We start from the raw sequence: 18,154 nt of genomic DNA, 5'->3' as shown, positions 1-18,154 counted from the left end.
ATTATTGTGAATATTATATATTGTGAAGTTGAACAAACTGGTTTTTGAAATTCGAACTACATTATGTGTAATTTCCACAATGCTGTTATTTCAAAGACAAATTATCTCGATTTATCGGGTTTCACCGGTAAACCCTCGATATATTCTTGATATGTTATATATTTTTATATGTATTTTTAGACCTTTTCCAGACCTGAATGATGATTATCAATTCCTAACAGTATTTTCTAAAAAAATGGCCAACGGGCCGAACTAGGTAATATGCAGGCATTAAACGTCAAAACGAACTCTACATTATCCCAAAGTTTCATCCTTGAGAATTTGAGGAAGGTCTGGCGACTCTGGGCTCTCAGTCCATTACAAAGTACAGACTCGAAGTAAACAATATAATCAGTGTTGTAATAGACCGTAATAATAGCTACTGATAATCCCCGCTGCAGTTAGATGCCCCACTGCACGATTGAAGTGTTTTCATCTTAAATTGAATACTAATAACTGGGCCAAGTCTGAAATATACCAATATTCTTAGATTTGCATCATGCTTGTAATCATCATTCACCTGCCCTGATCCCAGTAATTGGGATGACGACTAAAAAAAATTATTAAGATAAGATAAGATAAATCGTTTATTTACTTATTTCTAGAATACACAGGTGTTATTATGTAGGATGGTGTACAGTATTCAGTCGCACGAAACGACATGCAAAATATTTTACATAAAAATACTATATTATACCTATACTAAATATAGCTATAATTTAAAATTCAATTCCATTTCAACAACATAATTCATAATAAAAGATTCATAACGTAATACATGCTTAACATTTTAATTATTCTAATTCTATCAACTATCATATTCTAAATATTCTTTCACGCTGTAAAAACAGTGTTCTAGAAGAAAACTGGTGACTTTCTTCTTATACTCTAGAGCATTTAGTGTCTTAATAGTATCGGGAAGACTATTATAAATAACTATGCACATGTTGTACGCATTCTTCTTATACAGAGTGGGGCCTGTAACAAAGGCGAAGAATTGAACTCTAGGCTATTCTCCTTATACTGATCAACATTTATTCGGCGACTTTTAAAAATAACTTGTATTTTGATTTTTATCACCCTTGAAAGTTTTTTCTAAGAGGTAATATATTGCGAATTCTGTTAAGTCTAAAGTGTGACAGACAACGTCAATGACAACAATAATGGCGTACATTGAAGCTAATATTTATTTTGTATGAAAAATTAAAAATTTAAAGACTTCATAATTTTTAAAAGTCACTGAACAAATGTTGATCAGTATAAGGAGAATAGCCTACAGTTCAATTCTTCGCCTTTGTTACAGGCCCCACTCTGTATATATCTAAGTTGCACCGAGGTTGGTATAGAAGGTTTTGGTATTAGGTTCTTTGGCTTGAGAAATACTCCGATCTTATATGGAATAAGTCTGGACGGCTTTTTACAAGCAACAGTGCTTTTTTAATATACATGCAAGGCAGTGGTAATATTTTTAATTTCTTAAATAGTGGCCGGCAGGTATCCATTACCCAGGCTTTCATTATTGCACGGACACATTTCGTTTGCAATATAAATGCTCGTTCGAAATCAACAGAATTAAGTAATTAGTCCGTCAGTTAGACCATCAAAAAAATTTGGACACATATTTTTTAATTTTTCTAACAAACGAAAAATGACGACGGTACAGTGCCTTGAAGTTTCGCATGACGTCACGCCTAGGTACAAATCTTACCTAAAACTGACGTCACAAGCCCCCACTCCGGAACTTTGATGCCCTGTATCTTTGTATTTTTTCAATAATTAGATAAAGCGAAAAATATGTGTTCAGTATTTTTAGACGATCTATAACTGACGGACTAAATAGAATTACATTTTTTATTGTAGTCGTCGTCCCTATTTAGAAGTCGGCGCAGCATAATCCCCCTCTTCCATACCTCTCAATCGTCCGTCATCTCATCATTCACTTGTTTTCGTTTCATATCATCTCTCACACAGTCTATCTTGTTGTTCCTCGGTTTTACTCTCCCATTACTTCGCTCCACATTCATTCGTAATACCTATTAAATTTTTTTTAAATACATTCTCGTCACATGATTGTTATCTCATCACGATTAGTTCTTGCTTTTTCTACTATCGGTGCAACTTTCAGGCTTCCTCTTATATACTCATCTCATCTCATAATCTTATCCATTCTTGTCACGCCACACATCTATCTTAACATTTTCTTCACCGCTACATGCAATCTCTTTTTATCCGTCACCCAACACTCTTATCCACACATGACTAGTGCCTTGTAAAATGGGGTATTTAAAAAATTCAAGGCAAGCAACACCAATCATGTAAGCCTTTATATGGTTGCTAAGCAACAGTGGGTAAACTAAGGGTTAGTAGTGTATCCATACTATACACCGTGTTGTTTTTGTTTTCCGTTAAATTCGACACGTTGCTACTGTTGCTAGGTTCATTATCAGGAACCACCCTGTATATCATTTTTAGTTAAATTCGCAAAATAACTTTTCATCATTTTCATACATAACATAATAAATGAAATTATTAGTGTGAGAGACCCTTAAGAATAACATTCAAGTTAGTGTCATATGATTGACGGCACATGTCAAAACAAATAACATTAGGAATTGGTAAAGGTTGTCACACACGTGTTCAGTAAGTAACTATCTTTATTTTTTAATAACTCGATAACCGTAAGAGTTAAGACGCTAGTTTCTTAGAGAAATTAATTGTATTTGATCTGAAGAACCTTCCCTTAAAGTTAACGGAATTCAATAAAAGCAGGTTGTATATTAATATTATAAATGGGAAAGTGTGTCTGTCCGTTTATTTGTCTTTCACTGCAAAACTGACTAATTGACGTGATTGTTTAAGTGGAGATGCTTGAAGGGACATAGGCTACTTTTTGTCTCCTTCTAAGGGTCTCCACCCTTAAGAATCTCGACGCTGGTCTTCCGTGGAAACCCTTCCGAGAGAGCGCAACTACATGCTAACGTACATAATAGTGTTTATATATAGGTAAGTGCAAAACCTGAAATAGATACCAAAGATACCCCCAAAGAAAAAGCGGGGGTGTGGCAGTTTGTATGGAGCATTCGGGAATCTTCGAATTTAACGCGAGCGAAGACACGGGCATTAGCTAGTCACAAATAAAGCGTTCGGTATTCTTGGAGTGAAACTTCTAATGCGACTTCCAACTGACAGCGCGTTAAACGTTAAACGCTCAGTGTTGTCAACTGGAATTTTTGAAATTCCCCTTCCTATTTTTATTTCCATATTACGAAGTTTCACTGCTTCCGCGCCAAGGGACTCAAAGCACATTTTTTTTAACCGACTTCAAGAAAATCTTTTTTGTACTTGAGAGCGATGTTGCCCATAGCCACTATAGCCAGTGTCGAGTTCGCTATATTTCCGTAGACCTATTTTTAGTACGGGTCCACCTCCTAACAAAAAAAATATATCGGTCCCATCCGGAAGAAAGCATGAAACTTGGCATGTTACATATTATACACTGAATCACTTACAAAATTATTATTTCATGTTTCTGTCAAACCCTGCATAATCATCAGTATTTAAATGCTTCTTCTCTGCCAGCTTATTTGCTTTGGAAGGCACGCTAAGACGGTTGGTCACATACAAATTTGTAGTTTGGTTTGTTACTCAATCACGAGAAAGCGGCTAGGCGGATTTATATAAAATTTTATATACAGATTATAAACTGGATCAATACATGAACTACACTTTATTTCTATTTGGACCTCGAATTGGAAGCAAATAAAGTGGCAGCGTATTGTGAAAAGGCAGAAAACTTAGGTGCTTGTTTCATGGAGTCAGACGGGGTGAGCTGTAACTCTGAAAGTTATTACTCTACCACAATTATTATAATAGTATCATATTGTAGCTCAATGAATAAAGCATTTAACCTCTTTAGCCTATTTTTGAACAACTCTTGTACTTTTTCTATAAATGACACAAAAAAGAAAAAATGTGCCTCTTTTTACAATTTCATAATAAGTTGATGGCTGTTTTCTTTTTAAATATTAATCTTATCACTATGTATTTGGTATCGTTTTATAGGTAATTTATCGACGATGATTTGGTTCTTAATCTTAAAGAGTAAACTCGTCAGTCCTACCGTTTTGGAATAAAATCCAGAAAACTAGAATGAGGGAGATAAAATGGGGGTAAGGGGGGGAAAAATTGACTCTTCAGCGTGCTTCCATATCGACATTGAAGCACATATATGAAAGCTACATTCATGCCAAGTTTCATGCTTTCTTCCGGATGGGACCGTATTTTTCATTATGGACCCCAACTATTTAAAATAACTAATTCAGTTATATTTTAGACATTAGCTAGCTTTTAGTCTTAGTTTCTTATATAGGTAATTATGTAAATATTATGTTCGGGTAAATAAAGACTTTGGATAATTAATTCAGCTGTCGATATTGTCAAGATATTTCCATTTTTAGGGTTCCATAGTCAACTAGGAACCCTTTTAGTTTCGCCATGTCTGTCTGTCCGTCCGTCCGTCCGTCCGTCCGTCCGCGGATAATCTCAGTAACCGTTAGCACTAGAAAGCTGAAATTTGGTACCAATATGTATATCAATCACGCCAACAAAATGCAAAAATAAAAAATGGAAAAAAATGTTTTATTAGAGTAACTCCCCTACATGTAAAGTGGGGGCTGATTTTTTTTTCATTCCAACCCCAACATTTGATATATTGTTGGATAGGTATTTAAAAATGAATAAGGGTTTACTAAGATCGTTTTTTGATAATATTAATATTTTCGGAAATAATCGCTCCTAAAGGAAAAAAAGTGCGTCCCCCCCCCTCTAACTTTTGAACCATATGTTTAAAAAATATGAAAAAAATCACAAAAGTAGAACATTAAAAAAACTTTCTAGGAAAATTATTTTGAACTTGATAGGTTCAGTAGTTTTTGAGAAAAATACGGAAAACTACGGAACCCTACACTGAGCGTGGCCCGACACGCTCTTGGCCGGTTTTTTTATTACTATTTTATGTCTCCGTTCTGGTCAAGGTGGCTAGCCGAATGGCACAATCGCTCACGAAACGCTCACGAAACGAAGCGCTAGTAGATATCTATCTCTATCGCGCTTGCGTATTGGCGCGACAGAGCCAGCGGCGTATCGTTTTCGTTTGGCGTCGGAGAAATGCCATTCGGCTACGGGGCCTGGGTGGCTAGCCGAATGGCACAATCGCTCACGAAACGCTCACGAAACGAAGCGCTAGTAGATATCTATCTCTATCGCGCTTGCGTATTGGCGCGACAGAGCCAGCGGCGTATCGCTTTCCTTTGGCGTCGGAGAAATGCCATTCGGCTACGGGGCCTGGTGTCACTTGAAGCCTAAAATAATTATTCAAATGTCAACTGAACATTTGCATTTATTATTTTTAAAATGTTTTCCTGGGCGATATATTTCCGTAGACGCTGCGCGCACTCGTTTTTTGAAGCCGTTAAAAACATAGGAAAACGCAAAGGAAAAATCTGAAAACGATATATGTTAAATTTCAGGATCTGGTGAGTATGTTATGGAGTTGAACAACAGGAATGTTACAACTTCGCTCGATAGAAAATGACCCCAAAGTTCCCTCTTCTTTTAACAATAAATCGTTCCCATAGCTGGGATAAAAACTTTTTTGACTTCTTTTTTACTTCAATATATAGGTAATAAGATTATCTAGATGAATCTGATGAGTTTGTGCCGGTAGCGTCATTAAAATAATATAATATTTATCAAATACTACCAAATCCGCAAAGGAAAGATGGAACAACTATGAACCCAATTTTAAGACCCGTTACTAATCCTGTTTTTGCAAAAAAAAAAAAATTTTTGAAAATTTTTTTGAAATTGAAAACATTTTCGATGGCACTTATGGCCTCTTCAGTCGCGCGGCGGCGCTTTCAGAGGATGGACCTGTGTCAGTTTTCTCCGCGTGGTCACGTGTCATTGAAACAATGGGGAACAAAGCTTTGAGGAGGCAGAAAAAATAATTGCGTGCTAGAAAACAAATAAATAAAGAAAATTCTAACCAAAGACTCTGAAAAGGTAAGAAAATGATAATTTATATATACTCGTAAGTATTTCATTTTCATATGATGTTATCAAGTGACATTTACGATATCTAAACATCTTAGATTTTAGAAACCCCTAGATGACGCGTCTGTGACGTCATTACAGCACAACTTTCCACTTAGAAAATATATGACTGATGTCCAGCTAGTGAACAAACATACGTATAATTTTCATAAACATATTGAGTTGTTCGAAAGAAAAGGCGGCGGTAGATACAGTACTGATTGAAGATCAGGTAGGGTAGGTATTTCTGTCTTTCAAAATTTGGTATAAGGTTAATTAGATCGTGCTACCCTCCGTCTATATTTTTTCTGTGTCTATGCCAAACATGTGGCCAGCCTGACAGAAATTTTGTTTGTCAACTGTCGCCATTTTTCCATAATAGTTAAAAGATTTCAGTATTTTAACTTCTCAATAAATTTTGATGAATAATCATACATTGATAAAGCTGGACAATTTTTTTTATTTTTATTTGGTGGGTATGATTCCGGTACTTTATATTTACAGATATTTGTCTAATTTGCAAGATTATACGAATCCTTCAGCAAGCTGTCTGACTCCTTTGACAAAAGTTGATACTTGATATAAATATACTTGAGAATTCGAGGTAGGCATAGAATGGTATTGATTTATCAATAAATTATTATGAAGTATGATACTTTATCTTGTGCTGGGTTGTATTTTATTTGGAGATATTAGTGGCGGTAGTGCCACCACCACCAACACGAGTCAAGCGAAGAGAAAAACTGTTTTCTTGAAGCATTTTGTCGTTCTTCTGAATCCTCGAATTTGGGGTCTAGTTTAAACCAGATAAATATAATTGTCAGGATATGATATCAATAGCAACTTTATTAAATAGACAAAGTTTCAATTGCATAGTTTTCATACTTTAGATTTTATTCATATCTTAATATAAATAGCACAGATTTCATCAGTGACTGGATGAGTGATTTCATCATAATCATCAAAATATACGAGTACTTAAGTAACCTGCTATTAGTAGGTTCATGAACAACAAGAATAAAATTCGAAACTTTGGCATGTATACATTGTAAATATACAGGTTAAAGGCTTTCAATATGAAAATGAAAAAGCGTTATTTATTCACGGCTGAAAAAAATAATGTGTATTTTTAAACAGCAGTGACATGACATAATATCTTTTTACCTAAAGTTTATGGTCAAAGAAGCTGACGGTTACTGTGTTCTGTTAACAATAGGTTTATTATAAGAAAAAACTTGTCCATGAAGTAGAAAACTCGCCGTGATGTTAATCTTCACCCTCCTCCCCATTTTTATGTCCCCATTTTCAGTTTTTTTTTATATATTCAGGAAAACCGTAAAAGCTACACTTATGATGTTTAGGAGAAGTAGGTATATTTCCATAAAATTCTCTACACAGTATATATTTGCAGGTAAATAGTTGTAACTCGTAATTTCAAATCAAATCAAATTGTGCTTCTATTTACTATGGGACTAATGCTGAAAACGCAAAAAAAATATCTATTTTATACATTTCCACTGTTATGATACAGCTCATTTCTATGGAACATCCAAATTTTTTTTCGTATATGTTTCAGCATTGTACCCTTAATAAACGTTGTTCATAATGACCTCAAAAGTCACTATGCAAAGTTTGAATGGTCCTTTTTATTTCACCCTGTCGATCTGTAGATAAGTGCGATTACTAAGAAGTTCGATAAAATTGATTTTACTTTAGGTACGTCCTTAAAAGCTCCGACAACTCTGACCAAACACACTGTAACTATAAATCATTAGTATTACTTACACAAATGATGAAACCTAATAAAAAAAATAAAGGCGGTGATCGTTTACCATCAGGCGATGAGCTGCTCATTTGCCTCCTATTTCATGAAAAAACTAAGAAAGCCCAGTTAAAATACGGCGATCATTATGACTGCGATCCGTCTGTGTCATGCTACCGTGCGAATTTGAGTTCCCGCGTGTGCGACAAGCGAACATCGCCGCGCGGGCGGGGCTGCCCGGACGCCGCGCACCTCACCCCCTTGGATTGGTTAGTTTGACAGATCATCTCGCCTTAATATATTTGCCATTTGCTAATACAATTGCAGTATAGTGGTGCGCATTTGTGTCGGCTGCATTGCTGTTGAAAATATCAAAATAGTTAAATTTTTGACATTTTACTGCTAATGTCAAAAATTGAAACAAGACCTTTTTAGGGTTCCGTAGTCAACTAGGAACCCTTATAGTTTCGCCATGTCTGTCTATCCGTCCGTCCGTCCGTCCGTCCGTCCGTCCGTCCGTCCGTCCGCGGATAATCTCAGTAACCGTAAGCACTAGAAAGCTGAAATTTGGTACCGATATGTATATCAATCACGCCAACAAAGTACAAAAATAAAAAGTGGAAATAAATGTTTTATTAGGGTACCCCCCCTACATGTAAAGTGGGGGCTGATATTTTTTTTCATTCTAACCCCAACGTGTGATATATTGTTGGATAGGTATTTAAAAATGAATAAGGGTTTACTAAGATCGTTTTTTGATAATATTAATATTTTCGGAAATAATCACTCCTAAAGGGAAAAAAAGTGCGTCCCCCTCCCTCTAACTTTTGAACCATATGTTTAAATAAATAAATAAAATAAAAATAAAAATCATTTATTGTAGACCACTGATCCATAGAATATATTAGTAACAATTTTAACTTACAAACTATGTTAGTAGATTTATAATAATTATATACACACACTCACAAGAAAAAACACACACATTACACACACACACACACACACACACACACACACACACACACACACACACACACACTCTTACTTAGCCTTGCCGATGGCAACTTCCACCCAGTATTTAATTATGGGGCAGTCGTAGTCCCCAGACAGTACTCTGAGTAGGCTATTGCTGCTATTTAAAAAATATGAAAAAAATCACAAAAGTAGAACTTTATAAAGACTTTCTAGGAAAATTGTTTTGAACTTGATAGGTTCAGTAGTTTTTGAGAAAAATACGAAAAACTACGGAACCCTACACTGAGCGTGGCCCGACACGCTCTTGGCCGGTTTTTTGTGAAACGTTACACTTTAAAATCTAAAAGTCCATAAACATCAGTCAGTAAAATGTTTCTGTACAGTCATAGCTCTTTTTAGGGTTCCGTAGTCAACTAGGAACCCTTATAGTTTCGCCATGTCTGTCTGTCCGTCCGTCCGTCCGTCCGTCCGTCCGTCCGTCCGTCCGTCCGTGGATAATCTCAGTAACCGTAAGCACTAGAGAGCTGAAATTTGGTACCAATATGTATATCAATCACGCCAACAAAGTGCAAAAATAAAAAATGGACAAAAATGTTTTATTAGGGTACCCCCCCTACATGTAAAGTGGGGGCTGATTTTTTTTTCATTCTAACCCCAACGTGTGATATATTGTTGGATAGGTATTTAAAAATGAATAAGGATTTACTAAGATCGTTTTTTGATAATATTAATATTTTCGGAAATAATCGCTCCTAAAGGAAAAAAAAAGTGCTTCCCTCTTACTTTTGAACCATATATTTAAAAAATATGAAAAAAATCACAAAAGTAGAACTTTATAAAGACTTTCTAGGAAAATTATTTTGAACTTGATAGGTTCAGTAGTTTTTGAGTAAATTACGGAAAACTACGGAAATACTGAGCGTGGCCCGACACGCTCTTGGCCGGTTTTTTTTTGCTGCTAGTTTCAGTGTCTGATCTGACGACTGATCTAGTTTGGTAATTAATTAGTGATCAATCTGTGTAGCAGTGGCGGCTGGTGAAAATTTCTGCTATGCAACACTGAGCAAAAAGAAACCTACCTTAACATTAAGGTACTTCACTAGTAATCAATTTTAGGCAAGCCGGTGGGAATCGGCTTACATGAACCAGCCGCTGCTGCTGTGTAGTTGGTGATCTTTGGTTTCGAACTTTCGATCCCAGTAGAAATGTTATTTGTGTGAGTACAAACATTTTTTCCCATGTCAATACTGTTTGCGTATATATTATATTTAAGTAGTAGTTCCTATTTGTATATTATGTATATGTTTCGTCGTCTGAGTACCCACAATACAAGCCTTCTTGTATTGTGGGTACTCATATTTTGGAGCTCAGCATTAAAGCATAAGTATAATAGTAGTAACTTATTTATTTTATCAGTTAACATAGTAGAACTCTATTATTAGTACTGACCTACTGATATAAGACGACATATAAATATTATTCGCCCACGAATTTGACAAGCAAATCCCCGAGAGGAATGCAACGATGCAAAAGAATGAGAACACATACCGCACATTTCTAGCAGCCCACTTATGCCCAATTTATCTCCCTCACACTCACCTGACCAGAACGAGACAGAACTAGGATAAATGACCCAGGTTTAAGTGATATTTACGACAACAGGACATCCAGCTCTGATCCTAATCTTAGGTCTCCCGGATGAACCGTTTAGCCCAGACGAACGCCGAGACAGTTAGGTATTGTATTTTCGTACCTGGACGTCATCCAAATACTGTTTGATAATATTTAAATACACAATTATCAACACTTTGGAGCCTAGTTATTTTGCTCTAATGCATTCCATTTCGTTCATCTGGAATTCATAATCAATTACGAACGCGAGTTCAAATTCAACGGCGATCACGAGTAATCCTTTCGAACTCAGCAATTTAAATTTGGAACGCGCGCGCTTTTTGTTTTGAATCCGCGGCCATTTTTGATTTTCTTTTTTTTTCGCAAGTTGTCACTGGATACTCACTTATGGCATGAGCGAGTCGAGTGGTGCGCGTAAGTGGCGGCACGGGCGTCGCTCGCGGCGTCGCGGCGAACTGTGGCGCGGCGTGCTGTGAACCTGTGAACCGAGGTTGGTGCGCTCGCGAGATTACGGTGCACCGATTTGTATTTATTGAACAGCTGTGATAATTATGATGTCGTAAAATTCGTATTTTATTGGGTTTACTTGGAAAATCGATTGTATTATACAGAGTGCTACTCGTACATATATAACGTGGGGAATACCCACTGGGGATGGGAAAAATGGACTTGGAGACCAATAAATATTATTTATAGTTAAATTGTTAATTTGCCCGTGTGGTGACGGGTTAAGAATTTTGACCACCCCCTTTCTTCCCGTGGGTGTCGTAGAAGGCGACTGTGGGATATGGGTTAAATAGTGGCGTAGGCGAGAGGCTGGCAACCTGTCACTGCAATGTCACATTTTCGATTTCGATTTCTTTCAACCCCTTTTTGCCAAGAGTGGCACTGAAACTTGAGTAGTTTCATGTGCTCTGCTTACCCCTTCATGGGATACAGGCGTGATAGTATGTATGTATGTATGTATGTTAATTGGCACTCAATTTTTTGTTCTTGGTGGTAACAAACAATAGTACGGGCCGTCTGATGGTATTCAGTCACCGTAGTTATACCCCTGAAACTTCGTGGGTGATACATGCCTTGCATACAAACGCACCATCAAGTTGCCGGCCCTAAATTAACACCTATTATACATACATACATATAATCACGCCTGTATCCCATCAAGGGGTAGGCAGAGCACTTGAACTACTAAGTTTCAGTGCCACTCTTGGCACGCCTATTATAACATATTATTATGTACATAATACATAACTATATGTTACCCTAGACAAAGAGGTAAATGTATATTATATCTATAATTGTTTTATCCTAGTAACTAATCCCAAGTTTCACGGCATAAGTATCCCCCCCCCCTAAATCCTATGTAAGTATCAGTATTATCTTTCTGCCTATGCTGTAAGTATAGACGGTCAAGTAAACATTGGCACCAGAAAAGGCGACATGTAGGGTTCGGTGGCCAATTGCATTCTTGAAACGCGTGCCTTCTCAAACCTTGACGTTGGCAGAATCATCAAAGAGTCATAACACTTCAAAATTGAGTTAAAATGCAAGGGCAAAGGCTTAATTTCTATAGAAAATTTGAATTTCGCATATTTTTAGTGCTAAAATTTGGTTGATCGTCTACAGCGCGTAACAAGGGCGATAAATGAAACCAGGCGTATAATTTAATATTGTTATCATTAATTAAGAGGTGTTTCTGAGTTACTCTTAATTTTCACCCCATAATGATTTTGAAAAAAATCCCAGCAGAAATGTACTGTAAACGTGGTTGCGATGACAATCTATGACACCTGTCAACGAGCGTTTAACACGAGTGTGTTTGCATTACGTTGCGGGTTTAATTTGGTAATTTGTATGGATAAAAAAAGCATTTTTATTTTAAGTAAAAGTTTTACATTTTTTATGTCTTATACTCACCACCGTTAAGAGGTTCGCCCGTATTAGGTTTACACACAGGTATTAGGTTTAATGGTTAAAATGAAAACAGTCGCACCGTAATACACGGAACAGTGTGTACGGTAGTGGGGTGCTTACAGTACAAAAATATGGAACGGTCCTATTTGCATTATCTATTCCTAAAATAATAGATTCGTTCATTGCGCTTTTGACAGATTTATGACTAGCACTGTCATTATTTCCGAAAAGTGATTTCTTCTAGACAACCTGTGGGATGATGATAGGAATTTGTACGAAACTTAACTGTTGTTATTGTATCACGTTATCAGCGTTGCCGTTGCGAGTTTTAATACAATTATCTTCGTGTTTATAAAATGTAAGTAGTAATATTATTATACATAAATACATACCTACATATAATCAAGCCTGCATCCCATAAAGGGGTAGGCAGAGCACATGAACTACTAAGTTTCAGTGCCACTCTTGGCAAAATGGGGTTGAAAGAAATCCAAACTGTGACAATTGCAGTGACAGGTTGCCAGCCTCTCGCCTACGCCGCAATTTAACCCATATCCCACAGTCGACTTCTACGACACTCACGTATTTCTAATACGAAGTTTTATACACCGTATAATACTTTAATAACAAGATAAGTAAAGCCAGACCAGGGGGGCTAAGAGAGGGACGGAGCTATGGAACTGCTATAGCTTCGTCCCTTTCTCTCAACCTAAACTGAACGGCTTTAGCACTTCATGGTAACCCCCCAGAAATGCATATATGACTACGCGCCACGTAATTTCATTGGAACTATTTTTAACCCCCGACGGAAAAACGACAGGGTGTTATAAGTTTGACGTGTCTGTCTGTTTGTAGGTCTGTCTGTCTGTGTGTGTGTCTGTCTGTGGCATCGTAGCTCCCGAATAGATAAACCGATTTAGATTTAGTTTTTTTTTGTCTGAAAGCTGAGTTACGCCGTGTCTTGCGTGGGCGACGGTCGCGCGATGGTCGCGCGACGGCGATGCGACGCATACGGAATCAAACCTTATCGATATGGAAGTATGAGACGCGACGGCGACGGACCCACGCAAGACACGACGTTAGTCGGGAGTGTTCTTAGCCATGTTTCTTGAAAATCGGTCTCAGCTATGTCGCGGTCGGGGGTTTTTTCAAATTTTAATTTTGTGGTTAGGTTAGTCTTCGTACTATTCTGAACTGTCACCCCATACACCAGAATAACGGCACCCTCTTGCCAAAAGTCACATGTTTCTGGTCAGCCTATACCTCATTAATTACATACTTAGGTAAACACTCTTTTTTTTTTTTAACGAAACTTTTCCTTTTCTTTCAACCCCTTCATTACCAAGAGTGACACTGAAGTTTTAGTTTCATGTGCTCTGCCTACTCCTTTATGGGATACTAGCTTTTTCCCGCAGCTTCGCTCGCGTTAGAAAGAGAAAACATGTAGCCTATGTCACTCTCCATCCCTTCAACTATCGCCACCTAAAAAATCACGACAATTCGTCGCTCCGTTTTGCCGTGAAAGACGGACAAACAAACAGACACACACACTTTACCATTTATAATATTATAAGTATAAGTATGGATTAGGGCCCATTTAGACAGTACGAGAACTCGCATACGAGTTTTATTACATTGCGGTATTTGATGGCTGTGCAAAATCGTATGTACCCTCAACAGCCCGCAATGTAACTAAAATCGCATGCGAGTTCGCACGCCGTCTAAATCAGGCCTAGTGTGGATAGGCGTGATTGAGTGATTGTATAATTATGTATGCTAACGAAACTACATATCACGTTATGATAGCAAGAACCCCAAAAATGAAGATCTAGTGAAGGTCAGAAACGTCTATCTTCGATCCTAATAACTAGGACTTTCCCGTCATTTATTTATACTTTGCAAGTCTAGAATGTAGCTTCTGCAGTGTTTTTCTATTCTAATAATAAGCCTAGTTCTAGGCACGCTAGACTCGCGTGCCACCCTTTGACCGGGGGTCAATGCACTATGCCGCAGGATGCCTATATGCGACGCTGGATCACTGTGATCCTTCCTGGGATAATAAGGATAATTAATACATAACCTAACCACAAAATTAAAATTTTGAAAAAACCCCCGACCGCGACATAGTAGACCGATTTTCATGAAACATGGCTAAGAACACTCCCGAAGTACTCAGTTTTCAGACAAAAAAACTAAATCCAAATCGGTTCATTCGTTCGGGAGCTACGATGCCATAGACAGACACACACACAGCCAGACACACACAGAGACAGACACGTCAAACTCCCCCCCCCCCTGAACACCTGAGGGGTGAACACCCCTTCGTTGTTGCGTCGGGGGTTAAAAAATAAATAATAATAAAACGAAAATAAGCCTTTTATTTCATGCAAATTCGTTACAATTTTTTAACATTAAGAGAAAGAAAAAATATATATAAAGTATGATAAAATGTAGCCATGTTGTGTATAATTAACTATGTAGATATCTTTGATATGCACGAACCCCTCCTCAGGTGAAAGTGAAGGCCTCCTCTAAAGAACTCCATTTGTCTCTGTCCTGCACGGGAAGCATGGTCGCGCGATAGACGATAAAATAGCAGGCCGTCCCTATCGCACTATTTGTAAGTGCGATAGGGACGGCCTGCTGCGCTATTTGTGACCAGCGGGGTCTATGGATATGGTGCGGGGTGTATGGATAAAATGGAATTAAGAATTTACCTACACCATGAACGAGAGTTAAAATCTCCTCAAACATATCGACGCGGAATCGCCATTCGCCGACCGTAACGGCTGCATTCATCGACGACAGCGTAAAGCGTCTTCATACCAACGAGCGATTTTTGGTCGGCTAGCGAGCGGCCTTCGCGGCCGGCGAGCCGATCCCGTGTCAATACGGTTTGGGGAAACCCTAAGTAAGGGAGCGTTCAAGTATTACGTAACGCAATTTTTGAAGATTTTTGACCCCCCCTCCCCTCCTTGTAACGCACCGTAACGTTTTACTGTACCCCTTCTCTAAACGTTACGTAACATTCTAGTGACCATTTTTACCCAAAAGTCGCAAAAAGTTATATTATTGTTTTTATCCTTGGTATAGTTTTAATTGCATTTGCAGTAATAATACTGAAACGAAAAGGCTTTCCATTCCAACTTGCTAGAGCAAATTAAAAATGACGACCAGACTAATACAATCGAGGGATTCCTCGTAAAACGCAAATGGAAAGGGTTGCCAATTTGGGAGTTTTAATTTCCTAATTTAAAAAAAAACAATGTTACGTAACGTGTTGTAAGAAAGACCCCCTTCCGCCCCTGTAACGCATCGTAACGTTTTACGAGACCCCCCCTCCCCCCCAAATTGCGTTACGTAATACTTGAACGCTCCCTAACCCAATAGAGTTTTGGAAGTGCATTTTATGAGCGCATTTAGAGATAAATGTCTTACAAACTGCGTTAATAAAGCGAACTCTTGAGACTAGACAGCCAAGAGCTGCAAGCTTCTATAGTCTACGATGGCAGCTTACCACCTTGCATAAGGGCATTTTTTCGACTACGTGATAAAAAAATCGGTAAATGTATGATTTTATTTGATTTGTAAATATGCACACTTGTTTCTTTCTACCACGCCTTTGCACGAATCTACCAAGATCGATTTGCATCTGCCCATCACTTGGCCAGCCTTAATTCGCCAGCAATTTGAATGCTCCAATCACTTCAACTAATTCACTTCGATCATGTAATGGAAGTTCCTATGGATTATTGACAGAACTGTTAGTGAAGGCATTCGATTTAAGTTTAACTCAGGTAAAATGCTTTCATATGTCCGGATACTCTCTTTTTTAGGGTTCCGTAGTCAACTAGGAACCCTTATGGTCCAAGAGCTGGCAGGATTTTGGAGTAGGTCCTTGAGGCAACTTGGAAAGGTGCTCAGATGCTTCTCTGATCATAGCCAACATCAGGTCTGCAAGTCTGGCAGCTGGGGAGCGGGGCTTTATCGAGCTATGAATTTTTAAAGATTTAATTTTTTGAGGCCCAAAAAAGGTGTTTGAGGCAACCTGGAATTATTAAAAAGTGAAAATAGAGTTCCTCAGAAGTCGCATAGTATTTATGCCAGATCATTTGGCCGGGTCCTTCACCGTGCCAGAACGGTACAAAGTGGTAAAAAAAAAATTCCAAAAAAGGTTCTTGAGGCAGTCTGTCATTTTTACCAGTGAAAGATGAGGGTCTTAATAGCCATGGAAAAATAATGCCATGACATGAGGTGGGGTCCGTACCCTGCCATTCGATCTTGAAAGTCAATTTTTTAGTTTTTCGTAAATAACTCGTAAACGGTGGCCCACAGCAAAAAAATATGTTAAACAGAAAATATCTACATAAAATTTCCTACAAGAAAGGTTATGTATGTTTTTTCGATAGGATCAATATATAAATGGATAATTTAGTAAGAAAGTTTTTTTTAATCGATTACATGCTCCGTTTTTCGTCAATACCTCGTAAACGGTGGCCCACAGCAAAAAATTATGTTAAACAGAAAATATACATAAAATTTCCTATAAGAAAGGTTATATGAGTTTTTTCGCTAGGATCAATTTTTTAGTTGGAAAGTATTTTTAAATAGATATTTGGGCCGTTTTTTGTTGATAACTCAAAAACGGTGGCTCACAGCCAAAAATAATGTTATACAGAATTAATCTACATAATATTTCCTACAAAAAAGGTTGTATAATATTTTTCGCTAGAATCAATATTTTAGTTGGAAAGTATTTTTGAATAGATTTCATGGGCCGTTTTTTGTTTATAACTCGAAATCGGTGGCTCACAGCCAAAACTAATGTTTCACAGAATTAATCTTCTTAATATTTCCTACAAGAAAGGTTCTATAATATTTTTCGCTAGGATCAATATTTTAGTTGGAAAGTATTTTTAAATAGATTTCATGGGCCCTTTTTTGTAAATACCTCGTAAACGGTGGCCCACAGCTAAATAAAATGTTCACGAGAATAAAATCTACATAAAATTTCCTGTAAGCAAGGTTCTATACGTTTTTTCGCTAGGATCAATATTTTTGTTGGAAAAAATTTTGAAATAGATTACATGGACCGCTTTTTGTTAATAACATCAAAAACGGTGCCCCATTACCGGAAATAATATTAAACAGAAATAATCTATGTAATATTTGCTACAAGAAACGTTATGTAAGATTTTTCGTTAGGATCAATATTTTAGTAGGACAGTATTTTAAATAGATTACACGAGCCGTTTTTTGCTAATAACTCGAAAACGGTGGTCCACAGCTAAATTAATCTTCAAACATAAAATTTGCTACAGTAAAAGTTTTGTACGTTTTTTCGCTAGGATCAATAATATTTAAATAGATTTATTTATTTATTTACAGAAAGAAAATTACACAATATGACAGTGTACAAAACTAAAGCACCGTGAATTTTAAATAAACATTACAACAAGTAACACAAAATTAAATATTAAATAAACAGCAAAATCAAAACATTACATACCATAACATAACTAATAAATAACAGATGAAGGCCTAGCATCCAATCACACACAAAACCTCATGCATTCGTCACGTATAAACGCCCATCTGCTCGCAAGAATATCAACATTAGGTGCCACGTCTAAAAACTCATTCACTATTTGCAGTGCACAAACTAGCGGTGACTTGCGGCAAAACACGGTTCGAGCGGCCGGCACCTCCAGTAGGGGGTGCATGTAGATTCAC

The 18,154-nt window shown here is 37.3% G+C and overlaps 1 protein-coding gene across 2 annotated transcripts in view; it reads right to left on the bottom strand.

Moving 5' to 3' along the window:
- The window catches only part of LOC125242623 (V-type proton ATPase 116 kDa subunit a 1-like), a 70,291-nt gene extending 59,336 nt beyond the window's left edge, over positions 1 to 10,955 (bottom strand). The window contains exon 1 of one of the 2 annotated variants that reach the window (XM_048151430.1): positions 10,890 to 10,955. The gene's annotated coding sequence lies outside the window, so the exon portion shown is untranslated. Of the gene's footprint in view, positions 1 to 10,625; positions 10,838 to 10,889 lie in introns of those variants that run through there. The other variant, XM_048151429.1, reaches the window with a different exon arrangement.
- Positions 10,956 to 18,154: the final 7,199 nt, after the last annotated feature.

This window comes from Leguminivora glycinivorella, chromosome 3, assembly GCF_023078275.1.
Source record: "Leguminivora glycinivorella isolate SPB_JAAS2020 chromosome 3, LegGlyc_1.1, whole genome shotgun sequence".
Taxonomy (NCBI): Eukaryota; Metazoa; Arthropoda; class Insecta; order Lepidoptera; family Tortricidae; genus Leguminivora; species Leguminivora glycinivorella.
This window is presented reverse-complemented; position numbering and strand designations above follow the sequence as displayed.